Raw genomic sequence first — 14,254 nt, forward strand, 5'->3', positions numbered from 1 at the left:
AAGCAGTCCCCCAGCACTGCAGATCCGCACAGTCTGCTATGATCCAGCCTTGTTTAAGTGCCTCCAATCCAGATAACCATAGCAAATGATGTAGCGGAGCAATGGAAGACCAACGAAGCCCAAGCCATAGAAACAGCTAGAGCATGGACTAGACCAGGGGTGGGCAAACTTTTGACTCGAGGCCACAATGGGTCTTAAACTGGACCGGAGGGCCGGGAACAAAAGCATGGATGGAGTGTTTGTGTGAACTAATAGAAATTCAAAGTAAACATCATTACATAAAAGGGTACGGTCTTTTTTTTTTTTAGTTTATTCATTTCAAACGGGCCGGATCCGGCCCATGGGCCGTAGTTTGCCCACGGCTGGACTAGACTATATGCCATGAATAATTTTTAAATCGATCTCATCATCAAGTGTTCATCACTTCTCCTGTTCTGCCAAGACTTCTTCCTTTTTTGTTTGCATTTAATGGACACAGTCTTAGAAACATTACAGAATAAAAGCCCAGACATCTTCAGTCCTTTGGTGATTAAATGCACATTAGCAAATCTATTTCTTGTCCTGATTCACTGTTATAAAGCATGAGCAGAGGCTAGAAGTACCATCTGGACTCTTGTGAAACGTTTAAAAGCAGTGACCCCTCTCTGCTTTTATTCATTTCTCCCCATCATGGTTTAAGTATAAAGCACTGTGAATGAAGGTAGTTGTCAGGGTTAGCTGCCGGGTTGTGGGTGTTTTTGTTTATGTTTTTTGAGGGGGTAAGTAGTTTAGTTTTAATTTTATGGGCTCCTTTCCCCCTTTATATGGTGATCTAATTGCATTGGTTAAGTGCAGCTAACCAGTTCTTCAGAATATGCTCTCAAGCCAAGTCTAACTTCATTTAGACGCTATAGGTGGACAAGCTTGCTTGATTGAACCAAAATGGGAACATTAAGCAAACACTATGGCCCTCACAAATAACATTGTGACTTTGCTGTCAGATGTAGAATTATCCCTTCAAGAAAAGCTTGTGACCATTTGTATGGCTTATCTGGAAACTTCTGTAAATCTTATGTTTTAGTAAAATATTTTTTGTTATTCTAAAAAAAAAAAGAATGCTCATAGCAAGCATAAAAGGGGGTGAATTAAAAATAAATTGTGGTGTAGTTATACACTGAAATATCAGCAGGAGTGAAAGCAAGCATACTACAGCTACACAAAGTAACACAGGTGAATCCCATAAGCATATTGTTAAAAGAAAAAAAAGCTGTGGAAGAATACACATAATAATGATTATATATCCTTAATAATAAATGCCTAATATGCTAAGACAGTCAACTGGTTGACCAGTTGCTATAATGTGCACTGACCACCAGGGAGCCGATAGTGTAGCTTGCTGCTGGAATCTGGCCAATCAGGACTGAGTGAGACAGGCTGGACATACCCTGGAGCCCTCCTGTGGCCCCTCTCCAGCTGGCCAACCTCCCGCGTCCCTCCCCGGCACCAATCATGCACCAGTGGGATCCCTCAGCCTGGTCTGCGCCCTCTCACAATCTGGTACCCCTCAGGGGATGTCAAAGAGCAAGTTTCGGCCTGATCCCACAGTCTAGGCCTCTAGAGTGAGTGAGTGAGTGAGTGAGTGTGTGTGTGTGTGTGTGTGTGTGTGTGTGTGTATGTATATATTTCAAAAATGCAAAGCTAAAAATACACTGTTTAAGATTCTACTATACACTAGAGACCCGGTGCATGACATTCATGCACAGAGGGAGGGGGGGGTGGTTACTCAGCCTGGCCTGCGCCCTCTCGCAGTCCGGGACCCCTCAGGGAGCAGGCCTAAGCCAGCAGTCAGACATCCCTGAGGGGTCCTTAGCACTGCCACAGAGGCGAGAGAGGCTCCTGCCACCACCGCTGCGCTCTCCATCCCTGAGCCTGGCTTGTGGCTGAGTGGTGTTCCCCCTGTGGGAGCGCACTGACCACCAGGGGGCAGCTCCTGTGTTGAGCATCTGCCACCTGGTGGTCAGTTCGAGTCATAGTGACCGGTTGTTCTGCTGTTCCGTCAATTTGCATATTAGCCTTTTATTATATAGGATACAGTTAAAAGAAAAAAGGGGATCATACTAAATGTTCTTTTCTATAACCTGATTTTTACAGTCTTATACTTATTTTTACTTAATACTCAGTAGACATAAAATATGGATTGAGAATAAAGAGTAACAACATGACAGACATCCCTGTGCCCTCCACCCCACATGCCCCTCTACAATATGTCCCCTTTCCCTTCTCCCTCTGAGCCATCTCTCTCCCAAATGTTATTTACACTATATTCTTGCTTGGATAGCTGAATCTTAAACAGTGTATTTTTAGCTTTGTGTTGTAGAATATTGAAGACATGCACACAGCAACCAGCTTCCCAAAAAAAGAGGGGAAGGAAGACAGATTCTATAATCTTAGAGTAGTCAGATTCTCTACCTATGCAATTCTTGGTAAGAAACCCTTTGTTGGCACTTTAAAAAGGAAGTGTCCAGCCCTAGCTGGTTTGGCTCAGTGGATAGAGCTTCAGCCTATGGACTGAAGGGTCCCGGGTGTGATTCTGGTTAAGGGCACATGCCCGGGTTACAGGCTCAATCCCCAGTGGGGGATGTGCTAGAGGCAGCTAATCAATGATTCTCTCTTATCATTGATGTTTCTATCTCTCTCTCTCTCTCTCTCCTTTCCTCTCTGAAATCAATAAAAATGTATTTTTTTTTAATTTTTTTAAAATATATTTTATTGATTTTTTACAGAGAGGAAGGGAGAGAGATAGAGAGTTAGAAACATCGATGAGAGAGAAACATCGATCAGCTGCCTCCTGCACATCTCCTACTGAGGATGTGCCCGCAACCCAGGTACATGCCCTTGACCGGAATCGAACCCGGGACCCTTCAGTCCGCAGGCCGACGCTCTATCCACTGAGCCAAACCGGTTTCGGCAAAAAAATGTATATTTTTAAAAAAGGAAGTGTCCACTGCCAGTCAGCATGGGTACAGCTAGGGCAAATCAGACTGGAGAGACCCACTTCCCTCTGGCAGCACGAACATCTGAGGAAGGGTGGGCTGGAAAGAGCTATCAACAAACTAACTGATCTTTGGCACTTAACCAAAGTACCCTGGGATTGGTAAGGAAAAGAGTAAAATTCAGGAAACTGTGCAATCTGTTGTGAACCAGCATCATTGTTGTATGTGCCAATTTGCAAAAACAATAACAAAAACTGAGCCTTAATCTTCCCCAAGTCCCCCTCCCCCACTCCAGCCCTCTCCTTTGAATTGGGGAAGTAGAGCAAGACAGAAACTCAGAAGGAGGGTGCCTGCTGCCTACAAAAGACCAAAGCTTGGAAGACACATGATCAGTGCCATCAGTAACTATGGTTTGGGGGCTCAGAGAGACCCACACAAGATATGAGTCAGCTTCTTCCATCCTCCTGTCCATGTGTGTCTCCTGCATCCCCATACCTGATGTTCTGCTAGCCAAGGGTACAAAGGCCTCTGTGTGCCACCCTGCCCCTCCTCTACACACACAGTAGCCCACAGTCTGCAGGGAGGAGAAAGACAGCCATCAGAGGCATCCATCTAGGTGTCAATTTCTCTCCCTTCATGCTCTTAATTTGTTGGGAGAAAGGCAGCTCAGCCTCTCTCTGTTCACCCAGAGAGGGAGAGCAAAGCCTAAAATGGAAGGGATCCATGGACTTTTCTTGTTTTTCCTTAAAGCAACTGACAAGAGTTCATGTTAAATCCATCCATCTACTGTCCAGGATATAGCTACCCAGGGCCCCACTGGAATATAGCCACACTGGCTCGCTTTGTCGCTACCTGCAGTGCCCATGTAAATGAGATGGTGAAATGGGATGCAAACCGTTGTCACCAGACTCAAAAAACCTGGACAATGGGCCTCATCTCTAATCACTCTGACCCTGACTCTCTTCTCTCCAGGCACCCACTCTTCTGTCTGTTCCTCAAATGCACCAAGCCCATTCCCACCTCCAGGTCTTTGCCCTTGCTAGTCCCTCTACCCAGACACACTTCCCCCTGATCTGTCTGAATCTGGTTTCTTCTCAACCAGCAGGTTCTAGATCAGCGGTTCTCAACCTGTGGGTCGCAACCCCTTTAGGGGTTGAACGACCCTTTCATAGGGGTCACCTAAAACCATCAGAAAACACATATATAAGTACATATTGCTTTTGTGATTAATCACTATGCTTTAATTATGTTCAATTTGTAACAATGAAAATGAATCCTGCATATCAGATATTTACATTACGATTCATAACAGTAGCAAAATTACAGTTATGAAGTAGCAACGAAAATAATTTTATGGTTGGGGGTCACCACAACATGAGGAACTGTATTAAAGGGTCGAGGCATTAGGAAGGTTGAGAACCACTGTTCTAGATAAAATGATACCCTCTCCCAGTGGGCTCTCCTGTTCAGCTTATTAAGCAATTTCCACCCAACCCTCAGGCATTCTCTATCACATCACCCCTGTTTATTGTCTTCCTAGCTTTTAACTCCATCTTCTACTGTTTGTCTGTCTTCCCCACTAAAATTTGAGCACCTGAAGAGCAGGGATCTTGCCTTCTTGTCTGTCTCTGTATCCCTAGGGCCTAGAACAGCCGTAATGAATAAAACTAAAAAAAAAAAAAGACCGTACCCTTTTATGTAATGATGTTTACTTTGAATTTCTATTAGTTCACACAAACGCTCCATCCATGCTTTTGTTCCGGCCCTCCGGTCCAGTTTAAGAACCCATTGTGGACCTCGAGTCAAAAAGTTTGCCCATCCCTGGCCTAAAAAGTGCCTAGCATACAGTAAAAGCTCAATAAACATCCACTGAATGAATGGACAACAGCCCTGAGGAAGGTCTCAATATGGACACAAAAGGAAGATTTCACTCAGATCATTTATATTACATAGTCCTTTCAGTAACCATGTGTAACTTTAAGAGCTTAATTATATTACTCAAATGTCACTATACCTCGTAAACGGTGGATTTCAGGACTAAAAGCAGTGCCTCGGTCTAGCTCAAATAACTGTTGTTTCCATTAAAACAGAGGCTTAAATTTTTCTTTTATTGGAAGAACATTTTCTTTGCAAACAAACTTGCCTGGAACCCCATTATATAAAACTGATAAAAACACAGATGCTTAAATCAAAACCATGATGAGATACCACTTCACACCCATTAGTATAGTATTACTACCAAAACAAAACAAAAACAGAAAATAACAAGGGTTGGCAAGGATGTGGAAAAATTGGAACTCTTGTATGCTGTAAAATGGTGCAGCTGCTATAAAAACAGTATGACAGTTCCTTAAAAAATTAAAAATAGATTTACCATATGATCCAGCAATCCCCCTTTTCAGTATATACCCAAAAGAACTGAAAACATGGTCTCAAATAAATATTTGTACAGCAGTATTCACAATAGCTAACTAAAATGTGGAAGCATCCCAAGTGTCCATCAACAGATGACTGGATAAGCAAAATAAGTTTACAATGGAGTATTATTCAGTCTTTAAAAGTAATTATGACATATGCTGCAAAATGGATGAGCCTTGAGGACATTATGCTGAGTGAAATAAGTCAAGTCACTAAAAGACAACTAATGTATCATTCCATTTTTATATGATGTACCTGGAACAGTCAATTTCATAGAGACAGAAAGTAGAATGGTGATTTCTAATGGCTGGGAGAAGTGGGGAGTTATGTTTAATAGGTAGAGTTTCAGTTTGCAAGATGAAAAAAGTTCTGTGGATGGATGATGAAGATGATTGCACAATATAATAATGTATTTAATACCACTGAACTGTATGCTTAAAAATGATTGTAATGGTAAATTTTATATTATGTGCCTTTCACCACAATGAAAAATATTGGGGGGAAATCCCACAATTGCTTAATCTGAACTTGGTGGGAGTAGAGGTGGCAGACAGACACATCTGCCCAACCTCCCAGTAGGATGACCAAATCCTTTCCATATTAGCACATTCCAGGAACCCCCTTCTCCCCAGGCAAACAAGGAGCCAGTCACTAAACCATTGTGTCACTGTGCAGGGACCCTGCAGCCCAAACTTGAAGGTGACAAGACACAACTGTATTCTATGGATTTGTGTTCCAGGGGCTGCACTGTGAATGATGCCCCAGGAGCTGTGCCAGTGGTGCTGCCCCTTAGTCACCTCCAGGGAAAGAAAGAGATGAAAACACCTGCAACCTGTCCTGGCCAAACCACAGGGCACAGCCTCATTGCCCTGCCTCTGGCTCCCCCAGCTTGACGCAGAAGGAACTCGTCCCGCAGTCCCAGGCCCCAAAGCAGTCCTGACTGAGCAGAGAGCCCTGTGCACCCTCCTTGGTTGCTAAGGATCTGACCAAACTCCCCATGCTGGGCGGGGGGCAGGGGCCTTCAGCTCAGTCTAGGTGAGAGGTTCCAGTCCAATCCTGACTGGTGAGGCCCATCCATCCCAGGGTCCCCTCTGGATCCTTCTCCATACTCCTAGCCCCCATCAGGCCTGAGTCCACCTCCCTATCCTGATGGGCCCTGGAGCTGCTGAGACTGAGACAGTGGCCCAGGCCTCTGAACCCATGGTCCACACCTGAGGACGGGCTCACCAAGGAGGCTTAACCAGGTTCCCCAGGCAGGGGCAGGAGTGGAGGGCAGTTTCCACCGCAAAGCCCCCTATCCCCCACAACCCCCCTCAAGGTGCAAGCCAAATGCGGAACCAAGAGTCATTCTCCGCCTTCCACTCTTCTTTGAATAAACAGATTCGGTTCTAACATTTTAGATATGTCAGCAGTCACAATTCTCAAGAAACACAACTGTCATGCAATCATGGATTTTTCTGTCTTGTGACTTCCTGACCAGCAACCTCTTACAGTGTAAAGGAGGCTCAGAGCCTAGACTTCAAGGAATCAGAGAGCTCAGGGGCCTTCAACCCAGAAGGATGAGGGTCAGCCTGGCTCTCCTCACTCTTTCGTTCTCTGAACAAAGAGAACACAATGGCAAGAGGCGGAGGTGTGGGTGGTCCAGAAATGGTTGCCTGGGTCAGCACCTGGGAACAGCACCTTTACTGGGGGCCTCTCCCCGCTCCTGGGCAGGACTCATTTCTCCCTCCTCTGGGGAGAGGAAAACCGGCCTCTGCACAGAGCCTCCTGGCCCTTGGGTACCCAGCAGAGAGAAGCTGGTCCAGAGCCGGCCAGGCTATCTGCTCGGCCACCTGCAGGGGCTACACAGGAGCCACATGTAAGCCTGGGCTGGGAGGGAGAAACTGCAAAGGATCAAGCTGTCTTCCTGGCTTAGACGGGGTTTTACGATATTTGAATTGGTTGCCAACCTTTAAAAATTGGAGACATTAAAAAATCTATAATGTCTATTTATTTTGCAAATATGGAAGACCAAGCAGACCTGTGCCTGAGTTTCCACACAAGATAACCTTTGACTGGAACTAAGGTGGTGAGTGCTGTCCCTTTAGAAAGGGGTACACGCCCCAGGCCCCAGAAGCCCCCACTGCCAGGCCACACCCAGCTGCTGTCCGCCTGGCCTGAGGGGGCATATGAGTCTCAGACCCCTGTGTCGTCCTCTCTCCTTTCCCTGTAAGATGTGTCCAGTTGTGAATATGGCTCAGAGCTGCTCCTGGCAGGTAGGAATAAATACCTGTGGGACACAAGACGAGGGAGCAGCAGGCAACTCTGAGAGAGGCCTTTCCACCCTAAACAAGCAAGGCTGCCTCTCTGCAGGGGCTGGCGCCTGAGGAGAAAGTGACACAATCAGGAGTCCCCGGGAGGGGGGGCGGGGGGGGCGCGATTTCCTGAATCTCAACTCTCCTGAGTTGAATTTCAACCAAATTCAGAGAAGGGAAAATGCTGGGTCCTGGGCCTCTCATTGGACCTCCCTGCTGGTCCAGGAATGAGAGCTATTTACCAGGAATTCTGACTGCAACCTCCTACAGAGCTCCTGAATGCTTTCCCATAGCTCCATTATCATTGTATGACCTCTCATCTGCAGATGGGGCCACCAATCCCTTCCCGGAGGGTTGCTGTGAGGAACAGAGATGCGTCAGGAAGCAAGCCACATACCAGGCCTAGAGACTTAGTAAGTGGAATCTTCTTTCTCTCCAAAGAACAGAAAAACAAAATGGAGAAATAATTGGCTTTACAGTCAGAAAGATATAGGTTCTATATACACCAACAAATATACATCAAAAGCCTGCTCTGTGCCACCCATTCAGTCAGCATGCGTAATGTAGTGGTGGGCAGGAACGGACACTTCAGCTCCCAGGGACCCCCAGCCGTGGCCTGCCATGCTTCAGTTAGGCTTCCCGAGCCTCAGCTTCTTTGTCTGTGACATGGGGGTAATAAGGCCTTTATTGCACAAAACAAGCATGGGTATATAAGTCAGTATGCACAGCACCAGCCCTATCAATACTATTTGCCATTTTAAGAACACAGGTTCAGAAAGGCTGAGCGTCCTGTCTGGAGTCACACAGCTTTCACGAACAGAAACAAGGACAAGTCAAGCATGCCTGCTTCATAGGCCAGGCTCTGCTCTTCTGGGCACAGCAACCCCCACCCCGCAGCATCCCTCTGAAACCTGTGAGGGAACAGTGCCCAACCTGGGCACCCACTAATATTTCCATGTGGGAATTCCTTCCCAGCCTTTCTTAGAAAATTATATGTTTTTCCAAATCCCAAGAAAATTCAGTTGAGAAACAGAAAAAGTGTTATAATTCTCCTGAAGGAATTGAAGCTTAACAATCAACACAGAGATGATACTGATTTAAAGTAATCCACTGACATCAAGAGCAAGAGCCGGACACATTTGACACATGAAGTTCAAAGTGAAGATTGGTCCTTTGGGGAAGCAGAACAGGGGCATGTAGGAGAGAAGTGGTCACGGTCCATCAGCTTGAAGCCCTTGCCATGGGACAAGTGTGAGTTCAGGGCCCCGTCTGCTGCTAAACAAATGTGAGTGAGTTTGTGTTTATAGCACATTTTACACAAATCATGTAAGTGATGTTTCAAGAAATAAGTTTTGGAAACAAAGTCCTTAAATTGGCAATTTCAACTTGCTAGTGTTGTGCCCAGATTTCAAGATTCCCAAGAAACCACATCAGGGGGCCAATTTGATGCAAAAGCATAAGAATCTGTATTTCAAGTTAACTTGGGCTCCCCATCCACCAGGCTCACCGACACCAAGGCAAACCAAGTGGCTGAGCGCGCGCGAACCCCGCCTGAAGACCGGTTATATAGGGGGGGTTGGAGTAAGGGGAGGAGAAAGAACTGTGCTCTGCCGCCTGGGTGTGGCTAGCAGAGTAGGACGTAGCCCCTACCCTGGGGCAACCTAGCCCTCGCCCTTTCAGCTAGGAGATGTGAATAGTATGTTATTTGAACAATAATATTCACTGACATTGTTTGAGTTATTGCTATAGGCTATAGCTCGTTAGAAATGATTTAACAGAAGAAATTCTAAGAGGAAATTGGTAAATGTCATAGAATACTGGGAGATGAAACCAGAAACATTCACTAAAATCTAAATTAGCAAAAGCAATATTGGAATGGGAAAACCAAAATCAGAATAAGCAGACATCTAGGTCTTGAAGAGCACTTCTTCCCAGTTGGGGAGGAGCCACTGCTAGACCTCACAGGACAGGCTGCAGAAATTGGAGTACACTGGCAGCTCACTGCCGCTGCCCTTAGTTATGGGGGCGGGGGGGGGGGGTGGTTCTGAGAGAAGCTGAGCAGATATTGGGTGTCCTGTGAATGAGGAACTATAGCTACTGTGACTGTGCTCCTTCTCTGAGCCGCCCTCCTCAGGAAATAGAATCGCCATTCTCTAAACTGCTCAAGCTGCAGACAGGAAGTCATCCTTAAGACCTCTCCCCCTCATCTCCCCACCCCTCCCCCACCTCCCTTCCAATCCATCTACAAATCCTATCAGCTCTGCCAAAATTCCTCTCAAATCCATCTGCTTAGGTTCTTCCACCACCACCCGAGTCCAGATATCATCTCATGGCCTCAGGACATGCCCATTAACTGAACAAGGGTTTGGAAGAAACACAGAATCCAACCAGGTGTCAGGAAGACCATGAAAATTCAGAGTTCAAGTATGCAGAAAGAATATACAGATCGTGTAACATAGAAACCCACACATGAAACCTAAATGTTCATGTTGACCAATGTCACCCCAATCAATCTAATAAAAATTTTTAAAAATTATGCAGAAAGAAATTGCAGAAGGAAGTCAGTCATAACCCCAGTAGGAAAGGCAAAATTTCATCCAAACAGATCAGAGAGAAGAATTATAGAAACATCTGAAGGACTAATGGAGGGGGGAAGGTAATAAATATCCTGAACAACTCAAGAAATGAAAAAATCTAGCCTAGCCATTAGAAATGTTTGCTACATTCTCCATGAAGGTTCTGGCTTCTGTCCACACAAGTCACACAGAAGAATCATTCGAGTCCTAGCCGGTTTGGCTAAGTGGACAGAGTGTTGGCCTTCTGACTGAAGGGTCCCAGGTTCGATTCTGGTCAAGGGCACATGCCTGGGTTGCGGGCTCAATCCCCAGTGTGGGGCATGCAGGAGGCAGCCAATCAATGATTCCCTCTCATCATTGATGTTTCTCTCTCTCTCTTCCTTTCTGAAATCAATAAAAATATATATTTTTTAAAAAGAATCATTTGAGGGTCTAATTTGAACATTAGAAGACACCAACCCTTTTTAAAAGAAGTGAACCTCAGGCCTCCTGTTGTCATTGCGACTCTCAAGTTAGAGCTCCAAGTACCCAGTCACAGTGGAGAGGAATCACCCTTGAAGTGCACAGGCCCACAGCTCAAGTCCCCTTTGACCAATAAGCAACCCCTGCTGCTGGGATGGTGATCTGGTAGGGGCCATAAATAATTGCCCCAGCAATCTCAATTTGTTTAAGATAATAACACTGCACTCTAGTGGGGAAGACTCAGAAAGGTCACAATTAAACATAGATATGAATATATAAGTCATGCATAGACTATTAATAGTCATGCAAAAATTAGGAATAAATTTGTTAGCTTTATAAACAGGACAATATGGGTAAAGCAAAAGGCTTATAGGAAATTAATTTTTAAATGTATTTTTCTACTAATATTCATTTAAGAATCAAAGTAACTGCAAATAGCTTCCTACGCACAAACTTTACCTGCAGGAAGAATAGGCAGCAAAGTAGTAAAAAAGTAGCCAGATCACCTAGCCAGTGTGGCTCCGTGGTTGCACACTGACCCATGAGCCAGGAGATCAGAACACATGCTGGGTTATGGGTTTCATCCTCAGTAGGGGACATGCAAGAGGCAGCCAATCAGTGATTCTCATCATTGATGTTTCTAGCCCTCTCTCCCTCTCCCTTCCTCTCTCTGAAATCAATAAAAAAAAAAAAAATTTAAGTAGCCAGATCAAGGAGTCAGAGAGGCTTATGAAGACATACAATAATAAAATGAAAAGCACGGGAATTCTACACCTCACTCACTTATTCAGAGGAATTAAAATGGTCCGTGAAAAAGGAATGGTGGTTGAATTGAGCACATAATGAACCATAATTCTGGGGCCTGGGGAAAGTAAAATTGGACAGCATGTTAATATGGAATAAAGTTTCTACAATACACTAAAGAATGTTTTAACTGTTTTCTGGGAACTGAGGGGAGTTCTGAGTAGGCAGGTTTTTGTTTTGTTTTGGGGGTTTTTGTTCTGTTTTGTTTTTGGCAGTTTGAGAGTGATGATGATGATGATAAATCATCCTTTGTTTCAACTGATGAAAGATTTTATCAAGTTCACATATTTTAAAGCCACATAATAGTAAATATAAACAAGATTCTTCTTGTGACAATTTTTAAACAAAGGGGCAGCATAAAATGACATGGGGCTTAACATAATTACATTTGGGTTTGACCTCTAGCTTCCACAGTTATTGTCATGAACCTTAAGTAAATCCCTTAATCATCCTGAGTTCAAGTCTCTCCATTTTAAAATAATGGAGAACCAGAGGGTCGGTGTAGTGATGCATCTATAAGCATTTTGTAAACCAGAGTGCTGTACAAATGCTGGCCTCATGTGAGGCAACAGAAGCATAGATACTGCACCAGAGAGGAGACCACAAATCCCCCATTGTTATTGAATTAATTATTGACTGTTAACTGTCCTGTACAGACCTATGTAAAAGAAATGTGTCTATCATTTTACTTTTTTTTTAAGAAGGGGGAGAGAGAGAGAGAGAGAGAGAGAGAGAGAGAGAAAGAAACATCAATATAAGATGGATGGGTTGCCTCCGCATGCACCCTGACTGGGGATCAAACCCAAAACCTATGTGCTCTGACCAGAATCAAACTCACCCCCTTCTGGTGCATGGGATGAAACTCCAACCAACTGAGCAACACCAGTCAAGGCTATCGTTTTACTTTCTATCCGATCCCAGAGGTGTTTCCTTGCTTTGCCTTCTCCCACCTCCCTAACCTGTCACCAATGGATTTCGAGTAACCCACTTGAGTCTGCTCTTTTGATTGCAATATATAAATTAAGGTGCAAACCTGCCATTCTCTGGATCAGTGGTTCTCAACCCTCCTAATGCTGCGACCCTTTAATACAGTTCCTCATGTGTGGTAACCCCCAATTTATTGTTACAAATTGAACATAATTAAAGTGATTAATCACAAAAACAATATGTAATTATATATGTGTTTTCTGATGGTTTTAGGCGACCCCTGTGAAAGGGTCGTTGGACCCCCAAAGAGGTCGCGACCCACAGGTTGAGAACCGCTGCTCTGGATAATTTTCTCAATACATTGAGATTTTTGCCTCCCAGCAATTGTCAGTTTGGCTCAAACTCACAAAAAATCTCTGTAGGTTTGAACGTTTCTTACATTGACATAACCCAAACTGAGTGCAAAGAGGAGCTCCTGTGGGGGGTGGGGGGGGCAACCTCTCAAAATCCTCAAGTCCCTTTTAAGGAACAGATATATAATAAAAATATAAAAGAAACTATATTAGAAATGCACAGAGGTCTGCAAAACAAGCTTTTTCATTCCCAAAACCCAAACCAACACAAGGGGAGAAAAACGAACGCAATGCCTACCTGTGCCAAAGTCTGATCCTGCCCCACGGAGACGCTGCACTGGCACGGACTGTGACGAGGAAATGAGGGCTGCGGGGTGAGGAGAGCGAGCCACGCGTGGCCTACCACCGGCAGCAGTGCACTCTCCACTTCGAACAACGCGCCTCTTCCCTCCGGCAAACCCAGCGTTGTTTCGTCACTTGGTGTGCCCTAGTATGTCCCCTCTGTGGGGGGAAGTGGGGTGGGGAGGTCAGAGGAGGCGGGGAAGGAGCCTGCAGCCACTGGGCCGACGGGTGCCCCTGGCTCCAGAGCTGCTTTCCCTGCAGTAACTGGCCTTGTCCGGTCTCCCACCGCCTCGGGAGGATCGCCGGTGTCCCGGTCCTCCTCCACCTCATCTTCCTCATGGCCCTCAGATGCCTGCTCCACCTCCCACTCCTGGTCATTGTACCCACTTTGGTAACAGCCGGGTGGCCCCTAGGTATGAGGTGTGGGAGGAGCTGGGGGGTTACCGCCGCTAATAGGCGGGGTGGACAGGGGCGGCTCAGCTGCTCCTGCGGTGCCGCCAGTAGGTCCTGTCGGTTGGCTGCTGAGGGGCCGCGGCGAGCGGCGTTGCCACGTGCGCGGCGTTGCCACGTGCGCGGCGTTGCCACGTGCGCGGCGTTGCCACGTGCGCGGCGTTGCCACGTGCGCGGCGTTGCCACGTGCGCGGCGTTGCCACGTGCGCGGCGTTGCCACGTGCGCGGCGTTGCCACGTGCGCGGCGTTGCCACGTGCGCGGCGTTGCCACGTGCGCGGCGTTGCCACGTGCGCGGCGTTGCCACGTGCGCGCGCGCAAAGGGTGCAGAAGGCCAGGTGCTTTCACGCAGCTGTCCTCTGTCAGTGGGCTCCTCCCCTCCCTGTTCATTCTGGGCTTCCAGCCTCTCCTTTTTCCATGGATGTGTATCCCGCTCTGCCTTGAAGCTTTACTTCTTGCCGCTCACTCAGAAGCTTTATCAGAGGCCTGCTCGGGAAAACAGTTTCCTCAATTTAATTTTGTAACTTGAATGGTAAACTCAGTTTAAGAGGAAGGTTCCCTCTATGTTTTTCAAGGGACTCGGGCATGCTCACATCGTGATCATTTGAAAAGGGGAGTTTATTGAATGGTAATAAGGTTGATTCTGTATCTCCTAGAT

This window comes from Myotis lucifugus, unplaced genomic scaffold, assembly GCF_000147115.1.
Source record: "Myotis lucifugus unplaced genomic scaffold, Myoluc2.0 scaffold_387, whole genome shotgun sequence".
Lineage (NCBI taxonomy): Eukaryota > Metazoa > Chordata > Mammalia > Chiroptera > Vespertilionidae > Myotis > Myotis lucifugus.